This window comes from Rhincodon typus, chromosome 17, assembly GCF_021869965.1.
Source record: "Rhincodon typus isolate 14 chromosome 17, sRhiTyp1.1, whole genome shotgun sequence".
In the NCBI taxonomy this organism is placed as follows: Eukaryota; Metazoa; Chordata; class Chondrichthyes; order Orectolobiformes; family Rhincodontidae; genus Rhincodon; species Rhincodon typus.
The window spans coordinates 24824888-24837268 of record NC_063348.1 but is presented as its reverse complement, the minus strand read 5'-3'; the positions used below and the strand labels follow the sequence as shown (position 1 = coordinate 24837268).

The 12381-nt window shown below is 39.4% G+C and overlaps 1 protein-coding gene across 1 annotated transcript in view; it reads left to right on the top strand.

Annotated features, from left to right (window-relative positions):
- Positions 1-664: 664 nt before the first annotated feature.
- The window catches only part of ppp6r3 (protein phosphatase 6, regulatory subunit 3), a 132468-nt gene continuing 120751 nt past the window's right edge, over positions 665-12381 (top strand). The window contains exon 1 of the mRNA XM_020523499.2: positions 665-849. The gene's annotated coding sequence lies outside the window, so the exon portion shown is untranslated. The remainder of the gene's footprint in view (positions 850-12381) is intronic.

Sequence of the window (12381 nt, the reverse complement as noted above, 5' to 3'; positions counted from 1 at the left end):
ACTGCAAAAGGAGCTTACAAGAACGAACGTTTACAGAACAACCACACAGACATAACATTTAAAAGCAGGATTCGCAAAATTCACAGCACTCTGATGTTTCTGTTTTCTCCGCATTTGACCAATTAGTTGCGTCATCTCTCTCTCTTGCTGAACATTACTACTCCCCTTCCCCCAGCCTTTGATTTCACCAAAATGAATTCACAACATCCAGTTAAACCAAAAAAAACCTGTAGATAGCGGAAATGAAAACACAAACAAACATAGCTGCAAACCGAAAAGGGTTCACTGAACCCAAAACGTTAGCCCTGTTTTTCTTCTCTCCACATATACCACCAAACCTGCTGAGTTTCTCCAGCAATTTCTGTTTTTGTTTCACAACATCCAGCTTTCCCCACTTAGCACCCCTCCTCCTACTCTCAGGCCTTAGCCGCTTCACCACCATTAGGGCGGGAGGAAACATCACTCGTTGTGATTGGACATTCCTATCACGGTCCCTTACCGGGACGCGCCCCTCCGATTGGTCTGTCGCTGGGTGAAGGCGTGGCTTGGTCGGAAGGTCGTTTGATTCGGGAGGGGCGGGGTTGTTGGATGATTGACGGACGTGGCGCAGAGGGTGTTGGGATTGTCAAAACAAGCCGCATCCGATTTGACCTGTACAGGCGGAGGCGCCATCTTGGAAAGTAGGGCTTGTTGCTGTTATTTCCCGCCGAGATCTACACATACAGAACGTATTTTTAGACTAAAGTGAATAGTTTCTGTCACCGCTCTCTTTTTTTTCTCCACTTTGTTCACAACAATACTTTCTTTTCGTTTCAATAACTACGCATAATAGATATATGAAGCTGTTGGGTACGTATCGCTATAATTTTTCTTTCTATATATTGTTTCAGAGATAAGGAAGAAGGGAGTTTGTATTGCGGCCCGGCCCTGTTACTGTGTGTCTTACCTTCTGTGACTGGCAAAGTAGAGGAGGTTGTTGTTATCTCATCAGTGTTCCCCACCCCTCCCGCTCTTCTATTGGGGAAACCTAATAGGCGAGCTCTCTTATAAATCGTGTTAATTGATTTTTCTTAAAGTACCTATTCGAGCTGCTTTTTAATACATTTCTTAGAAAATGACATTGATTCATTTGCGTTGTTTTCAGAAGGAATGTTGAGATTGTCAAGATATGCCTTGTGACAGTCGCACGGGCTTAACACTATATAAAATTTACATCTGAACAATTAATTTAATAACTATCTTTAATTGTGTAGCCGTGTTTTTTTAATACTTTTCAAGTTATAACCAATTGAAATGGAAGATCTTTTTTGTTTTCTGGAATAACTAATCTTGCACTTAGGAAACCTTTAACCTTTCAAGTGTGCGTGGTGATGTGAAATGCAGTTTGTAGGATATTCGGCTATAAAGTTATACAGCATGGAAACAGAGCCTGCGGTCTAATTTGTCAGACATCCCAATCAGCCCTAGTCCCATTTGCCAACATTTGGCCTATATCCCTCTAAACCCTTCCTATTCGTGTACCCATTCAGATGCCTGTTAAATGTTGTAATTTTACCAGCCTCCACTACTTCCTCTGGCAGCTCATTCCATATACGCACCACCCTCTGCGTGAAAAAGTTGCCTCTCAGGTCCTTTTTAAATCTTTCCCCTCTCACCTTAAATCTATGCCCTCTAGTTTGGAACTTTATCCATCCTAGGAAAAGAGTGTGGCTATTCACTCTGTCCATGCCCCTCATGATTTTATAAACCTCTATAAGGTCACCCCTCAGCATCTGACGCTCCAGGGAAAAAGAAAGCCCTAGCCTTTTCAGTGTCCCCCTATGACTCAAACCCTGCAGTCCAGGCAACGTCTTTGTAAATTTTTTCTGCACTCTCTCAGCATTAATGACATGTTTCCTATAGAAGGGCAACTAGAATTGTAATTGTAAAAATGGCTTCACCAATGTCCTGTACAACAGCAACATGACATCTCAACTCTTATACTCAATGTTCTGGCCAGTGAAGGCTAGCATGTCAAATGTCATCTTCACCGTCCTGTCTATTTTCAAGGAACTATGCACCTGCACCACTAGATCTCTTTGTTTGGCGACACAGCCCAGGACACTACCATTTAGTGTCTAAGTCCTGCCCTGATTTGCCTTACCAAAATGCAACACCTCACGTTTATCTAAATTAAACTCCATCTGCCATTTCTCGGCCCATTTATGAGTTGATTTAGATTTGCTTTGTTGTGTTGCTCTATTTAAACTTGCAGTTTGGAATTTTGAATGGAGAAAGGTTACTGGACTCAAGATGTTAACTCTGCTTCTTTCTCTGCAGATGCTGCCAGACATGCTGAGTTTCTATAGCACTTTTTGTTTGTGCTTGTAGTGCATGTTCACTAGACAGCATTATGCAATTTCATCTCTTAAAACTCAACCTTCTATACTTAACTGGTAACTTATTCAAAACTAAACATAGATTAGGAATATATAATTAAATTGACATTATCTCATTGGCAAAAATAAAATCTGAGACCCATCGTAATTTTGTGGTAGAACATCTTAGAGACATTCATTGGGTGTGATGCAAGTTTCCGATTGTAGTGAAAATCTTCTGGGGAAATGAATTAATAATGAAGTAAATGCTTAAATTCAATAGATTTAAAATGAGATATACTGTCGATTTAGACTGTTTTGTGCCATATTTATGTTTATAAAATTCAGTATCACGTTCCCAGTGAAGATTAGCCAGCGCCAAAGCAGTTCTGACAGCCTACGGAGACCCAGCCATAATGATGTGGTCTCTTTATGTCACATGTTGGGTCTGATATGAATCATAACATGGTTACCGTATAGAAGGAGACCATTTGTCCTGTCAAGTCTGTGCCAGTTTGCAAATTCGTTTTAGCTAGTCCCACATCTTGACCCTTCCACTGTAACATTATTTTTCTTTCCTCTATAGGTGCTTATCCAGTTCCTTTTTGAAAACCAATATTGAATCTGTCTCCTCCACCCTGTCACATAGTGCATTCCAGGTCAATTTTCAAAAAAAAAGTTTTTCCTCATTAATGTAGTCCTGGTTTAGAACCCATTGTTTTGGACTGTGTTTTCATTAGTTTATTGAGTTTGACTTTTCTACACCCCTGATTCATTCCTTTTGCCATAAGTCATATGTCAGATTTGTTGAGGGTTAAAATTCATCTGTTAAACTTTTAATCTGCGAGCAGAATGTAGGAATTATGTGATGTGTTCTTTTAAAGTCTGAGTGCTCACAATAATCTGACAAGGCATAACAAAACTAGAATATATCTTATTAGCATTATTGGGAGAGGTATTGCAAGGGGATCTGACTTGAGCAAACCTTTTAATTGCACTGCTATAAAAGCTGTCTATGACAGGTGAAGCATTGGATCTTGCATCACAGTTAACCTTTAAGATCTCTTGCAACTTTTTGCCTCAACTTGTTTAAAGCATTATGTTAGAGCAGATTTCTACAAAATTTGACAAGGAAAGAGTAACCTGTGAACTTGTGGTTTTAATTTCAGCTATGAATTCAATTGCCCACCCCTTGTGGTTTATTTGCAGCAGTGAAATGCAAGTTTGTTTTCTTAAAGTATTCTGCACTTAATTGTTCCTAGAACAACACTTAAACCCATAAAATCAGGTTACAATTTTCAATTGTTCACCCACAACTATTTCATGTGAAAAGTTGGTTTTCATCTGGTATAGCATTCTGATTCTTCTGTTCTGACCAATTGTAGTAAACAAAGCTTCCGTCTCCAAACTGTGATTTGGATGAAAGCAAACTCACTGACCTTTGGACTTGCAACTTTATTGTTGAAAATCACTACACGTCATAACTCAGTTCCAACAGAGCTTCTAGACAAACTAAAAAAAGATGTTTTTTTAAAAAAAGCAAAATACTTTAGCTGTTGGAAGTCTGAAATAAAACAGAAAATGTTGGAAAAACTCAGACACAGCAGACTCTGGAGAGAGAAACAGAGTTAACATTTGAGTTCAAAGATACTTATGTGGAACCAGTTCTGAAGAAGAGTCTTTGGTCTTGAAACATTAACTCTGTTTCTGTCTCCACAGATGTTGCTGAGTTTTGCCAACATTTTCAGTTTTTATTTCAGATTTTTCGAAATGTCTTGCTGAATTTCTATATTTGAACGTAATAAGAGAGACTTTTCAAGAATGTAACTTATTGTTTAAAGAGTTGTTTATAATATTGTACAGTATCTTGCTACTCATACACATCATGAATGCTATATTCAACAAATTACTTTAGGACCATTTGAATTCTAATGTGAGCAAACACATTTAAAATTGGTTGTTTGGATTTCCAAACCTTTGGATTAGTTTGTTTTTTATATAATTTAATATTTAATTGAAATAGCTTTCTAGCTACTGAAGTCCAACAACAGTACAAATGGAATTCAATCTATATAAATGTGAGGTGATGCACTTGGGCAGGACAGAGGGCATACATGAGAATGGTAGGTTACTGGGAAGCACCAAAAGATCAGAGGGACCCTGGTCTACATGTTTGTTGGTCCCTTATGGTAGAGGGACCAGTAGATAAAGCACTTAAGGCAGCATATGGGGGAACTTGCCTTCATATGCTAGAACTGTACTAAACTTTGATTAAGTCATAGTTAGAGTATTTTGTGCAGTTCTGGAATTCCCATTATAGGAGGGATCTGATTGTACTGGAGATGGTAGAGAGGAGATTTATGAAAATGTAGTCTGGCCTGGAGAGTTTGTTATGAAGAGAGATTGGATAGATTGGGATTGTTTTCCTTGGAACAGAAGAAACTGAGCGCAGACATGATTGAGATGTATAAATTTATGATGGGAACTTTTCCTCTTGGTGGAGAAATCAACGAGTTGGGCACAGATTTAAGGCAAGAGGTTTAGAGGGGATGTAGGGGTGAGGGAAATCAGTGTAGTGAGAAACTGGAACTCAGTACAATGTCAAGTGCTAGAAAATAGGATTACAACCTTTCAGGTGCTTGTTCTGAGCCAGCACAGACTTGATTGGCCAAGGGGCTTTTTTGAGCTGTAGACCTTTATGACTGTATATACTGATCACAGTCATGAATATGCCATTCTATTTATGCTTGCCTGATTTGCAGCTTCTTCCTGGATTATTATAATATCCAAATCAAAGCTAATGATACTTAACATTCAGAAACATTGGTTGTCAAAATATGAATCCAAAAATTTTGACTTTACTTCAATGTGGAGGGCAAAGTTGAAAGGGGAGGAGAGTATTTGAGGTTGTTTTATTTTATTCCTGTTTCCTTTCCCTTCCCCAAAACCTTTAATTCCATGCTAAGATGGTTAGAAACGTAGGGAACGTAGCAGCATAAGGAGACCTTTCAACCCGTCGACTCTGACTGATCGAACACTTCCATGCATTTTACTCATAGTATTATTATAACCCTTTACGCCATTGATAAACAAAAATTTATCAACTTCTGTTATATATACTCCAAGCCTGAGTTTCCATAGCCTTCTAGGATAGAGAATTCCAAAGATTTACCACCCTCTGAGTAAAAACATATCACCTCATCCAGATCCTAAATGGCATCATCCTTGTTATCAAAGAGTATCTCCTGTTGGAGACTTCCAAGCGACGGGTAACATTTTATCCGCACTAACCTTGTCTATCTCTACGTATTTTTAGTCTTTCATGAGATCACCTCTCATTCTTCAAAACTCTAGAGACTTGCAGGCTCAATTTAGTCCCACCATTGTCATATGAGAGATTGGACAGTGTGTTATGATTGAATATGAATATTAATGCTAAGGACAGTAAAAATATTCTAATCAGCCTGATCAGTGATATTATTACACACCTCCGGAGCAGGTGGGATTTGAACCCAGGCCTCCTGGCTTGGAGGTAGGGACGACAGGCCAGGTAGCCCACTAGGATTTTAGATATTTTTAATCAACCTGGTCAGAGATGATGTTCTGTACCTATGGAGTAGGATTTGAACCTGGACCTCCTGACTCAGTAGTAGGAGCAGTACCACTGCGCCACAAGAGCCTTGGCCATTTAACATGTTCTGATACATGTTGCGCCTTTGGAACAAGTGAGATTTGAACCTGGAGCCTTTTGGCCTCGAGATAGAGGCAATACCATTATGCTGCAAGGATCCACTAAGGATTGTAGGTATTTTCTAATCAGCCTGTTCAGAGATTTTATTATGTGGCTCTGGATCAGGTGGAATCTGAACCCAGGCCACCAGTTCAGAGGTAGGGACATTGCCACATGCTACAATAGCCTTCCACTAAGGATTTTAAGATTTGTTTCTAATCAAACTGTTCAGAGGTGTTATTACCACTGTGTCACAAGGATTTCACTTGATCAGGCTCAGCTGTGACACACATTAGGTCCACACTGAACATCCATATGTACGTTTCAAGTTTCATTATATAACAACCTTTCTCCAAATGTCATTGCCAGTTGCAGACTCCTGACCAGCTACCCAACTTGGATCAGCTCACTCAGTCTAGGCTATTGATTGAATATTTGATATTCCCAATCTTGACTGGAGATCTAATTAATGAATAAACCTGATAAGCAATCAGGGACCTAAATATACTTTTTTTTTGTGGGAGGGTGCAAGGAAATGAGGCACAGGTATTTTTCTTCCCTTGTCAGAAGATTTACATTTTATACATTTTCCTATCTTGTGGAAATATTTAATTTGGTCTTCCAGATGTTGCTGAATTCTTGAAATGATAATTAGTACTTGGTTTTTCCCGTAGCACTATACTGAAAACTAAGTTAATTTACTTGGTTAGTCGGGAGCATCAAGGGCAGGGCAGGGCAGGGCAGCACAGCACAGCACAGTGGTTAACACTGCTGCCTGACCGTGCCAGATACTCCGGTTTGATTCTAGCCTTGGGTGACTGTCTTTGTTTTTTGTTCTTTATTCATTCATGGGGTGAGGGCATCACTGACCAAGCAACATTTATTGCCCCCATCCCTAATTGCCCAGCAGGCAGTTCAGAGTCAACCACATTGCTGTCGGCCTGGCGTCACATGTAGGCCAGACCAGGTAAGGATGGCAGCTTCCTTCCCTAAAGGACATTGGTGAACCAGATGGGTTTTTCCAACAGTTGACAATGGATTCATGGTCATCATTAGATTGTTAATTCCGGATACTTATTGAATTCAGATTCCACCATCTGCCATTGCGGGATTTGAACCTGGGTCCCCAGAACATTATCTGGGTCTCTGGATTAACGGTCCAGCGATAATACCACTAGGTTTGTTTGGAGTTTGCATGTTCTCCCTGCATCTGTGTGTGTTTCCAAAGGGCGCTCTGGTTTTCTCCCACAGTCCAAAGATGTGCAGGTTAGGTGGATTGACCATGGTAAATTTTCCCATAGTGTGCAGGCAGGGTGGGTTAGTCATGGTAAATGCAGGGTTACAGGGATAGGTTGGGGGGCTGGGTCTAGGAGGGTCGGTGCAGACATGATGGACCAAATGGCCTCTTTCTGCACTGTAGGAATTCAGTGGAAATCAAATTTCACTTTATTCTATATTAAATGCTATCATTTGTAATATTTCTGTTATTTAACTCAGCCAAATGACTCGCTGGTTCCAAAATATTACACATATGGAGAGGGAAAATAAGATTTAAATAGAATAAAGAACAATGCAGCTCAGGATCAGGCCCTTTTGGCCCTCCAAGCCTGCACCGACACATTTTGCCCTTTTATGCTAAAACTGTCTTCACTTACATTATCCATATCCCTCAATTTCTTTCCTATTCATGTATTCATCCAGGTGCTTCTTGAATGTTGCTATTGTGTCTGCTTACACCACCACCTCTGGCAACGCGTTCCAGGCACTCTCCACCCTTTGTATGAAAGACTTGCCTCGCAGATCTTTTTTAAACTTCCTCCCTTGCACCTTGAACCTGTGTCCCCTAGCAATTGACCTCTCCACTCTGGGAAAAAGCCTTATACTTTTCACTCTATCCATGCCATTCACAATCTTCTATTAGGTCGCCACCTCAACCTCCTGCATGCCGGTGAAAACAAACCTAGTCTATCCAACCTTTTTTCATAGCTAAAATTCCCCATACCAGGCAACATCCGGGTAAATGTTTTCTGTACCCTCTCCAAAGCATCCACATCCTTTTGGTAGTGTGGTGACCAGAACTGTACACACTATTCCAAGTGTGGCCTAACCAAAGTTCTATAAAGCTGCAGCATGACTTGTCTATCCTTATACTTAATGCCCTTTCCAATGAAGGCAAGCATGCCATAGGCCTTTTTTACTACCTTATCCAGCTGCACTGCCACCTTCAGTGACCTGTGGACCTGCACATATCAATACTCGTAAGGGCTCTGCCCTAATCTTCCACCTGTACTTGACCCTCCAAAATGCATCACATCACATTTGTCTGGATTAAACTCCATCTGCCATTTTTCTGCCTATGCCTTGAACTGATCTAAATCCTGCTGTATCCTCTGACAATCTCTCACTATTTGCAACTCCACCGATCTTTGTATCGACTGCAAATTTGTTAATTAGACCAGCAACATTTTCCTCCAAGCCATTTACGTAGACCACAAACAGCAGAGTCCCACCACTGATCCCTGTGGAACACCACTAGTCACAGCCCTCCATTCTGAAAAGCATCCTTGCAACAATACCTTCTGTTTCCTATGACTAAGCCAGTTCTGTATCCATCATCCCAGCTCACTTTGATACCATGTGACTTCACCTTTTGTACAAGTCTGCCATGAGGGAACTTTTCAGAGGCTTTACTGAAGTCCATGTAGACAACATCAGTTGCTTTTCCCCCATCAATCACCTTCGTCACCTCCTCAAAAAACTCGAACGAGTTAGTGAGGCACGACCTCCCCCGCACAAAACCGTGCTATCTATCATTAATAAGTCCATTTGCTTCTAACTGTGTATCGATCTTGTCCTGAGAAGCTTTTCCAATAACTTGCCTACTACCAACGTGAGACTTGCAGGTCTGTAACCTCCAGGATAATCTATGCTACCCTTCTTAAATAGTGGGACACATTGGCTATTCTCCAGTCCTCTGGGACCTCACCTGTGGCCAAAGAGGATACAAAGATATCTATCAAATAGAACTGTGTATTTATAAACAAAATAACGAAAATAATCCTTTTGAGTGTTTTGCATAATATTAGATGGAGGCCCCCTTGTTCTGTATTTCTGTTTTACTGCCAACCTTAATGTTTCTCTTCCTAAATAATGTTTCTGAAAGTTAACCACTTTTACAGTTGAGTAAAAATTGTTTTTTGAAAAAAGTCTTTCCATATTCCCAATTTGCTGTCCTCCAGTTCAAGGCAATTTTAAAGGAAATGAAAGAACATTTTTAACCAAGATGACTTTGGTTTAACAAGTTAGTTCCTAGCCACATGGATATGACAGTTAGCATTTTTAGTAATTGAGCAGCAGACATTGATTTCATTTGATTTATTTATTGTCATCTGTATTTTGCCTTTGGGATTGCAATTTTGATGTTCATTACACTGTATTTACTAAAATGTAAGCAGTAAGAACAAGTGTCTTGATCAGTGAGTCATTTACTGCTTTGGCTAATGAATGGTAGAGCTTTTAAATATCCACAAAATACATTTACATGTGTAAATATATAAGCTGTATCTTATTAAATGCATTAGTATATATGTTTGACAAGCTACTAGGTACGGGTTATTACTTTAGTGACTTCTGTTGGATATTGTTGAACAACAAAACAAATTGATATCAACTAGGTAATTGTAAACCGTTTTATTTACATTTTATGACTTCTTAAAATAAACCAAACTCCTCAGTATTAGAATATTTCACTATTAGTTCTGGAGTTAAGCTCCAGACTTTTTTTTGCCAAATTCCTTTTGCAAAAATGCTATTGTCAATGAGTTTGAAGAAGTCAACTTTATTCTTACCACCCCATACTCTTAATTGTGCAAGGAAATCCTGCCACTTGTTTTAATCCATCTGTAATACAAAATATTGACATTATTGTTTACACTGAGTCCATTTATTTAGTTAAAACATGGATCTGGTGTATTTGCTGGACCAGCGTGTGGAAAGTTTATTGATTTGTTTTCAAATATAAAGTAAAACTTTTTACCAGTAGCAGGGTTCTGTTTTTGTACAAGTCCATGCGTTTGGCTAAGTGACCTTGATGCAGTTTGTCTGAAAAATCATTCTTTTTCTACTTGTAGAATTTGATCTCTGGGAATCTGATAAACATAAGGGAAGAATGGAAAAATGAATATTTTTAAACTGTTTTGTTGTTCTGCTTGTGTAATAATCTCTCTCTTTTGAACTTTGCCTACAAATTCAGAAAAGGTGTACAATTTTCTTTGTGCATTTTTTAAAGTAGACACAGTTATTTTACAGCAGTGGGTCAAATGTGACACCAAGGTTACACATAGACTGGTCTAATCTTAAACTCTTGTCATGAAGAAGGCTAGAGTTTGTAGCTAAGGAAACAGAGTTTGGAGCAGTGAAAGATTATGATACTCAGTCTTCTCAATGTTTAAAATGCTGTTTAAAATCCACTTCTTTGTCTATTTAGGTGATTATTTATACTATGTCTTTTTTTTTCTATAACGCTCAAAGTGCCTTGGGAAGTTCTACTGTATGCTATATCAGTGCAAGTTGTTATATTGACCATCCATACAGATTTACAGGAGAATGGTACAGAGCAAAAATGGTTTTATGAGAACAAGTTACATGTACTTGATTTGTATTCCGTCGGCCCATGTTTTGCAGTTAGTGGTAAAGTGGCAGTTCTTGCTGTTGACTTACAGAATGGTTACAGCACAGCAGGAGGCTTTTCAGCCCATGCTGTCTGTTGTGACATTTTGAAGGGGTAGTTCATCTTGTGCCACTTCCCAGCCTTCTCCCCATTGTGCAGGTCATTCGTTCTTTTCAGATAATAATAATCAAATTTTGTCTTGAGTACCTTAATTGAACCTGCCTCCAGTACACACTCTGGGACAGTTCATTCCAAATCCTTGCTGCTTGCTGCATGAAGAAGTTTTTCCTCATGTTGACATTGCTCTTTTTTTTTGGCTAATTATGTTAAATCTATCCCTGATTCTGGATCTTTCCTGTGCAAACAGTTTATCCCTATCTACTTTGTTCAGACCTATCATTGTTTTTGAGTACCTCATCAGATCTCATCTCAATCGTCTCCGAAGGAAGGCAGTCCCAACTTCCCCAATCTATGTAATTGAATCTACATCTCTGGGATCATTCTCTCCCATATCCTTCCTAAAGTGTGGTGCCCAGAACTGGATGTAGTATTCAGCTGAAGCTGAACCAGTGGTTTACGCAAGTTTATCATAGTGTCCTTGACTTTATACTGTATGCCTAATTGGTGCCTGGGATACAGTTTGTTTAAACGGTACACTCTCCACTTGTTCTGCTATCTTCAGTGACTTCTGCACATACACGCCAGTTCCCATTGCTTCTGGAACCCCTTTAGAATTGTAGGCCCTGTTCTATTGTTGTCTCTCCACATTATTTCTCCCAGAATTAATCCTTTTGCACTGTTTTTGCGTTAAATATTTTGCTACTTGGCTGCATTCCACCAACTTTTCTGTGCCTTTTTGAAGTTCTATGCTATCCTTCTCTCAGTTCACAATGATTCCAAGTTTTATATATATTTAGCCTAACAGTGGGCTACTGGGAACTCCACTATAAAGCCTTCCTTCAACCTAATTATTAACTGTTATGATTACTGTTTCTGAACTCTTGGCCAGTTTTGTATCCGCGTTGCTACTGTCCTTTTTATTCTGTGATCGCTAACCATGCTCTGAGGTCTGTTGTGCAGCATTTTGCAAAATGTCTTTGGAATTTCATGTAGACTACATTAACAGCATTACCCTCGTCAAACATCTGTTACCTCCTCCAAAGAAAAATAATGCCAAGTCGGTTAAACGTAATTTGCCCCCAATACCTCTATGTTGGCTTTCCTTAATTAATAGTCACCTGGGCAAATATGGTTTAATGTTGTCCCAAATTATTGTTCCTAGAAACTTGCCCACTACCGAGGATTAACTAACTGGCTTATAATTCCAGAGCTTATCTTTAATGAGGCTGTTTTTGAACAACATTTGCTATTCTCTACTACGCTAGTACCACCTTGAGTTGAGGAAAGCTGAAAAATAAGCTTTAGAAGTACAGGCAGTCTTTCTGATACTGCCTATCATTTTTAAACCCTTAAAGTGATTAAACAACCTCCTCTTTCACCATGACCTCCATAGCATCTCCTTGCTTGATAAGTGCAGGTATAAAATATCCATTTATTGCCTTTGCTGTAGCACAGCAACAATGTGGAACTGGAGATAGTAGGAACTGCAGATGCTGGAGAATCCG